This window comes from Acinonyx jubatus, chromosome D2, assembly GCF_027475565.1.
Source record: "Acinonyx jubatus isolate Ajub_Pintada_27869175 chromosome D2, VMU_Ajub_asm_v1.0, whole genome shotgun sequence".
In the NCBI taxonomy this organism is placed as follows: Eukaryota; Metazoa; Chordata; class Mammalia; order Carnivora; family Felidae; genus Acinonyx; species Acinonyx jubatus.
Window position 1 is genome coordinate 28,008,900 of NC_069393.1, and position 6,000 is coordinate 28,014,899.

The window sequence follows — 6,000 nt, forward strand, 5'->3', positions numbered from 1 at the left end:
CTCATTTCTATCATATATTAATATATCAATACCACCTTCCAGTAGTATGTCTTTCTGAATTATTCTTTGTTTTCCTTCCAATGCTCTTTAAGCTTCACTTAAAACAAAAACAAAAACAAAAACCCTGTAACCATTTTTCTCAAGATTGCCTCTATAAAACATCCAGAGAGCCGCTGGCTAGGCTGTATCTTCATATTTCAATTTTTTTAGTTGCTCTTTTTATTATCTATTATTGTTACTATAGTATTTGGGAATTTCTCACTGGGGGGAATTTTTGGCCATTGGAAAAACTGAGATTTTCATCTTTCCTGCTAAAACCCACTGCACAGCTGTAGCATTTCCCAGTTACAGCTATCCTGCAATGTCACAGATTCAGGTGAGTGCTGTCCATTTTTTTAAAATGATAAAAGTATCTAGGCACCTGAGTGGCTCTGTCACTTAAGAGTCTGACTCTTGATTTTACCTCAGGTCATAATCTCACTATTCTGCGAGTTTGAGCCCTGCATCCGGCTCAGGGCTGACCGTGCAGAGCCTGCTTGGAGTGCTCTTTCCCTCCCCTTCTCTCTGCCCCTCCCCACTGCACCCCCCCCCACCCCCACCCCCCCCACCCCCGTCTCTGTCTCTGTCTCTCTGTCTCTCTGTCTGTCTCTCTCAGTAAATAAACTTTTTAAAAAATGATAGAAGTATCAAAACACTTGTATATGTTTTAAAATGTAGGCCTTATTATTTTTCAGGTATGGGGAGGCCAGCAAATCAGAAGATCGCCACTGAAAAGAAAGTCTGTTACTCAGAGTTCCCAAGAGGACCAGATGAGCACTGGGTCTGTCCAGAGGCACTGCGAGCAAGGGGGAAATGTGGGCCAGAATCTTTATTTTGGTTCCTGCAGAAAGAAGCAGGGGAGGCAGGGTAAGTAGGTTTCAGATTGGCTAGTATGAATGATTTCAGCAGGCTCTGAAGCCCAGGGACTGTCCCCTGGTGATAAGGGCAGGGGAATCGTGGCCTTGAGTGGCCTTAAGTGTAAGAGCTTGAGAAAGGAAGTGGTGGGATGTGGACTCAGGCTTGGTGTGTTTACATACAAAAGGCACAAGAGCAGGTGAGTTGCTTCCTGTCTCTGGGAATTGGCTAGCTATGAGAGGGGCAGCCTCTCCAGGTTTAATAAGGTCTTATAGGTCAAAGCATCAGAAATACAGAAAATAAAAGGCATGATTAATATAGTATCAATCAGTATCTCAGCAGGAAACAGAAGGCACACTCAATTTAGGACAATTCGACAATTTTTTTTTTTTTCTATACGGGGGTAACAAACAACTTAAAAAGCTATGGAGAGGGTGTAGAGAAACCGCAAGAGACAGAATAGCTGTCACCATTTCCTAAGAGGGGAGGGAGTGGCACCGGTGCACAGAACAAAGTTCTGAAGAGGGCTTCCCCAAAGAGCAGTGTCCCTTTAGGGGACACAAGTGGTGCCAGGTAATCCTGCAAGGGGGTAGCTGCACCTCTTCATTCTCCCTCCCTCTGCTCCCCGGCAGGGCCTCCCCATTGGCCAAATGCAAATGGTCAGCCTCTGCAGCTGAGGACAGGAGAGAGTGGGTCTGAGGGACTAGAGGAGATGGCCAGGACTCTGCCTTACGTAAAACGTGGGAAATAACACTGTGGAGATGCAGAGGCAAAGAAACAACCAGATCTGGAGTCTTGTTGCACCATCACAACTAGCAAACGCCTTTTGGGTGGATCTTTCCCGTACTGCTAAGCTCAAAGCTGCCATCTTGTGGCTATCTGAGGAATAGTTGATTCCACCTTCTAGATTTGAAGAAAAGTTTTTTTCCGGGCCATACAAATATGCTGCTGAGAGAAAACAGTCTCACATTTCATTGTCATATCTTCCATCAATTTTTGGTCTGGATATAACCTACTTTGAATAATTTTGAAAGTAGAATAGGAAAAATTCTACACGAGGGGCACGTAGGTGGTTGAGTTGGTTAAGCGTCCCACCTCAGCTCAGGTCATGGTTTATAGGTTCGAGCCCCTTCTTGGGCTCTGCGCTGACAGCTCAGAGCCTAGAGCCTGCTTCAGATTCTGTGTCTCCTTTTCTCTCTGCCCCTCCCCTGTTCACACTCTGTGTGTCTCTTTCTCTCAAAAATAAATAAACATTAAAAAAAATTTTAAGAACAAATTCTACACAAAGCTTCGAAGTTTAGAATAGAAATGATCTTAGAAACCACCTTATAAAGAAATAGCCAGGCAGTTTGTGAGACTAGTCCACCAAAATGCCAAAGTCTTAATGTATCCCTCTGTTAAAATCACTATATATCAGATTATAGTTTTCACATAACTTTGTATCATGAAATTCTCCTTGTTCCTGAAATGGCATCACTCCTAAGGAAAATCTCATTCCATGCTCACTGCAGAAACCAACCTGCATGTGTTTGAAGTGCTTTCAGGATCATTTTTCTTCAGGGCTTCAATTGTACATGCATATTTGCACTTCTGATGTCTTCCCTTGAGCAAAGAAAAATCCTTCTTCCAAGTCCTTGTTAAACACCGATAGTACTCTGTCACTTTCTTGTTTCCTCTCTGAAACCAATTGTAAGGCTTAACTCTCATCACTAAAAAGCACAAAACTTTTGACACACTCAGAAAAATCTACCCCAGACAAGCACTTTAGTTATCCTCAGCACAGTTTTGGACATTGTACCAAATGCATAACTAATGTCAGGCACAGTGAGGTGGAGCCTCTGGAAGGGGAGATAGGGTGAGGGAGGCTTTCAGATGCTGATCTCCAAATAGAATATGGAAGAGAGGTACCTGACAGAGCCCAGAGAAGAGTTAGAACAGTTACATGCAGACAAATGGCTTCTTCTGTAGCTCTCTGAAAGAGAAATTCTACCATACATTTGTATAGATTTACCATAAATACAGCATTATTGTGACAGGCTACTTCTGTTGAGCATCTAAGAGTCAGGGACTCAGTGAGAGGATCCAGTGGTGAACAAGATGGTCCTGGCCTCAAGGAGCTCACAATCCTCCTGTGGCAGTGATAAATGGTAACCACTGACAAATGGTATAATGCATGCTACAGTAGGAGCAGACTGGCTCAAATGCTGAAGGAGCACCTGAGCAAGCATAAGGTGAACAAGGAAGGCTTCCTGGTATAACCCAACCCCCTTACTTTACTGAGGAGAAAATAAGTCTTTTGCATTTAACAGCTTGCCCAGCATCTCCAAGTTAGAAAATGGTACAGCCAAGAGCAAAAAGCAGGTCTTAGTGACCTGAAGAAGGTGCTAAGCAGCCCCTCCCCAGAGGAGTATGGCTTATTTGGGGCATGCAAGGGGTCTGGGGAAGCTGCATATATTTGTGAGTTGGTTTATGCATTTATCTAGTTTTCTGAAAATCTCTCCTTCCTTCCTTCCTTCCACCTCAGCCTCTCACTTTAGATTTTAGTTCTAAGTCACTCTCCTTATTCAAAGTACCAGAGCATAATGCCCAAGCTGGACACATAGTGAAGGTGTTCAGATTATGATGTGAGAGAAGAGGAAGCAGAGGGGGAAAAAGATTTTAAGAGAGGGAAGTAGTTGATAATTATTATTATTTTTTTTTATTACGGAGTATCCTAGGACTGCTGTGACAAAGAACCACAAACTGGGTGACTTGACCCAACAAAAATTTATTCTCCCACAGTTATGGAGGCTAGAAATCAAGGTGTAGGCAGGGTCATACTCCCTCTGAAGGGTAAAAGGGAGAATTCTTCCTTGCCTCTTCCTAGTCTCTGGTGATGGCCATCTGCCCTTGGCATTCCCTGGCTTACACTTGTATCACTCCAGTCTCTGCCTCTGCCAGTCACATGGCATTCTCCCTATGTGTCTCTGTTCAAACACTCTCTGTTTCTCCCCATCTTTAGGAGATATAATTGACATGTAATATTGCAGAAGTTTAAGGTGTACAATGTGTTGATATGATATACCTATATGTTGCAAAATGATTACCACCATGGTGTTAGCTAACACCTCCATCATCTCACATAATTGCCATTTCTTTTTTTGTGGTGAGAACCTTTAAGATCTAACTCTTAACAACTGTCAGGTATACAGTACTGTATTATTAACTATAATTACCACTGTATGTTAGATCCCCAAAACTTATTTGTCTTACAACTGGAAGTTTGTACCTTTTGACCATACCATTTCCCCCGGCCCCACCCCCAGCCCCTGGTAAACAATATTCTACATTTTTTGGATTCCACATATTAATGATATTACACAGTATTTGTCTTTCTTTGTCTGACTTATTTCACTTGGTATTGTGCTCTCAAGTTTCATCCATGTTGTTGCAGATGGCAGGATTTCCTTCACTTTTATGGCTGAATAATATTCCTGTGTGTGTATGTGTGTGTCTATCACAACTTCTTTATCCATTCATCTGTTTATAGACACTTAGGTTATTTCTGTATCTTGGCTATTGTGATCAATGCTGCAATAAACATGGGAGTGCAGATATCTTTTTGAGATCCTGTTTCCATTTCCTTTGGATATACACCCAGAAGTGGATTGCTGGATCATATAGTAGTTTTATAATTTTTTTGAGGAACTCCTGTACTGTTTTCCACAGTGGCTCTACCAATTACGTTCCCACCAGCAATGCATAAAAGTTCCCTTTTATCTGTATCCTCACCAACACTTGTTATTGTTACTGTCTTTTTAATAATAGATGTTCTAACAGGTGTTAGGTACTATCTCATTGTGGCTTTAATTTTCATTAATGGTTCGCATTAATTTCCTTAATGGTTACTGATGTTGAGCACGTTTTCTTGTTACCTGTTGGCCATTTGTATGTCTTATTTGGAAAATTGCCTATTCAGTTCTTCTGCCCATTTTTAATAGGATTATTTAGTTTCTTGTTACTGAGTTATATGGGTTCTTTATATATTTTGAATATGAACTCATTCAAATATTTTCTCCCATTCTATAGGTTATGTTTTCATTTTATTGATTCTTTTGCTTGAGCAGCTTTTTAGTTTGGAATAGTCCCACTTATTATTTTTGGTTTTGTTGCTTGTGTTTGGTGTCATATCCAAAAAATCATTGCTAAGACCAATGTTAAGGAGTTTTTTTCCTATGTTTTCTTTTAGGAATTTCATAGTTTAAGGTCTTATGTTTAAATCTTTTATCTATTTTGAGGTAATTTTTATGAGTGATGTAAGACAGGAATCGCATTTCATTCTTTCATATGTGGTCATCCAGTTTTCCCAACACCATTTATTAAAGAAACAATCCTTTCACCATTGAGTATTTGTGGCTTTCTTGTCAAATATTAGTTGACCATTTAAGTTTCCCCCTTCTTATAAAGAGACATCAGTCATATGGGATTAAGACAAACCCTAATGGTTTCATTTTAGCTTGATTTCATCCGAAAAGTCCCTATTTTCCAAATAAGGTCACATTCAGAGGTTCTCGGAGTTAGGACTTTAACATATATACATATATTTTTTAATGTTTATTTCTTTTTAAGAGTGGGGAGGGGCAGAGAGAGAGGACAGAAGATCTGAAGCAGGCTCCATGCTGACAGCAGAGAGCCTGATGTGAAGCTCAAACTCATGAACCGTGAGATCATGACCTGAGCCAAAGTCAGACACTTAACCAACTGAGCCACCCAGGCACCCCTTGTAACATATCTTTTTTTTTTTAAGTTTATTTATTATTGAGAGACAGGGAGACATACAGCAAGAGCAGGGGAGGAGTAGAGAGAGGGGGAGACACAGAATCTGAAGTGGGCTCCAGGCTCTGAGCTGTCAGCACAAAGCCAGACGTGGGGGGCTCGAACTCACAAACTGTGAGATCATGACCTGAGCTGAAGTCGGTCGCCTAACCAACTGAGCCACCCAGGTGCCCCTATAACATATCTTTTTGAAGGACTCAAATCAACCAATAACAAAAGTATTTCAAACATAATACACATGAAAACATAAGCAGAAATAGTTTAGTATAATGAACCCTATGTACCTGGGTT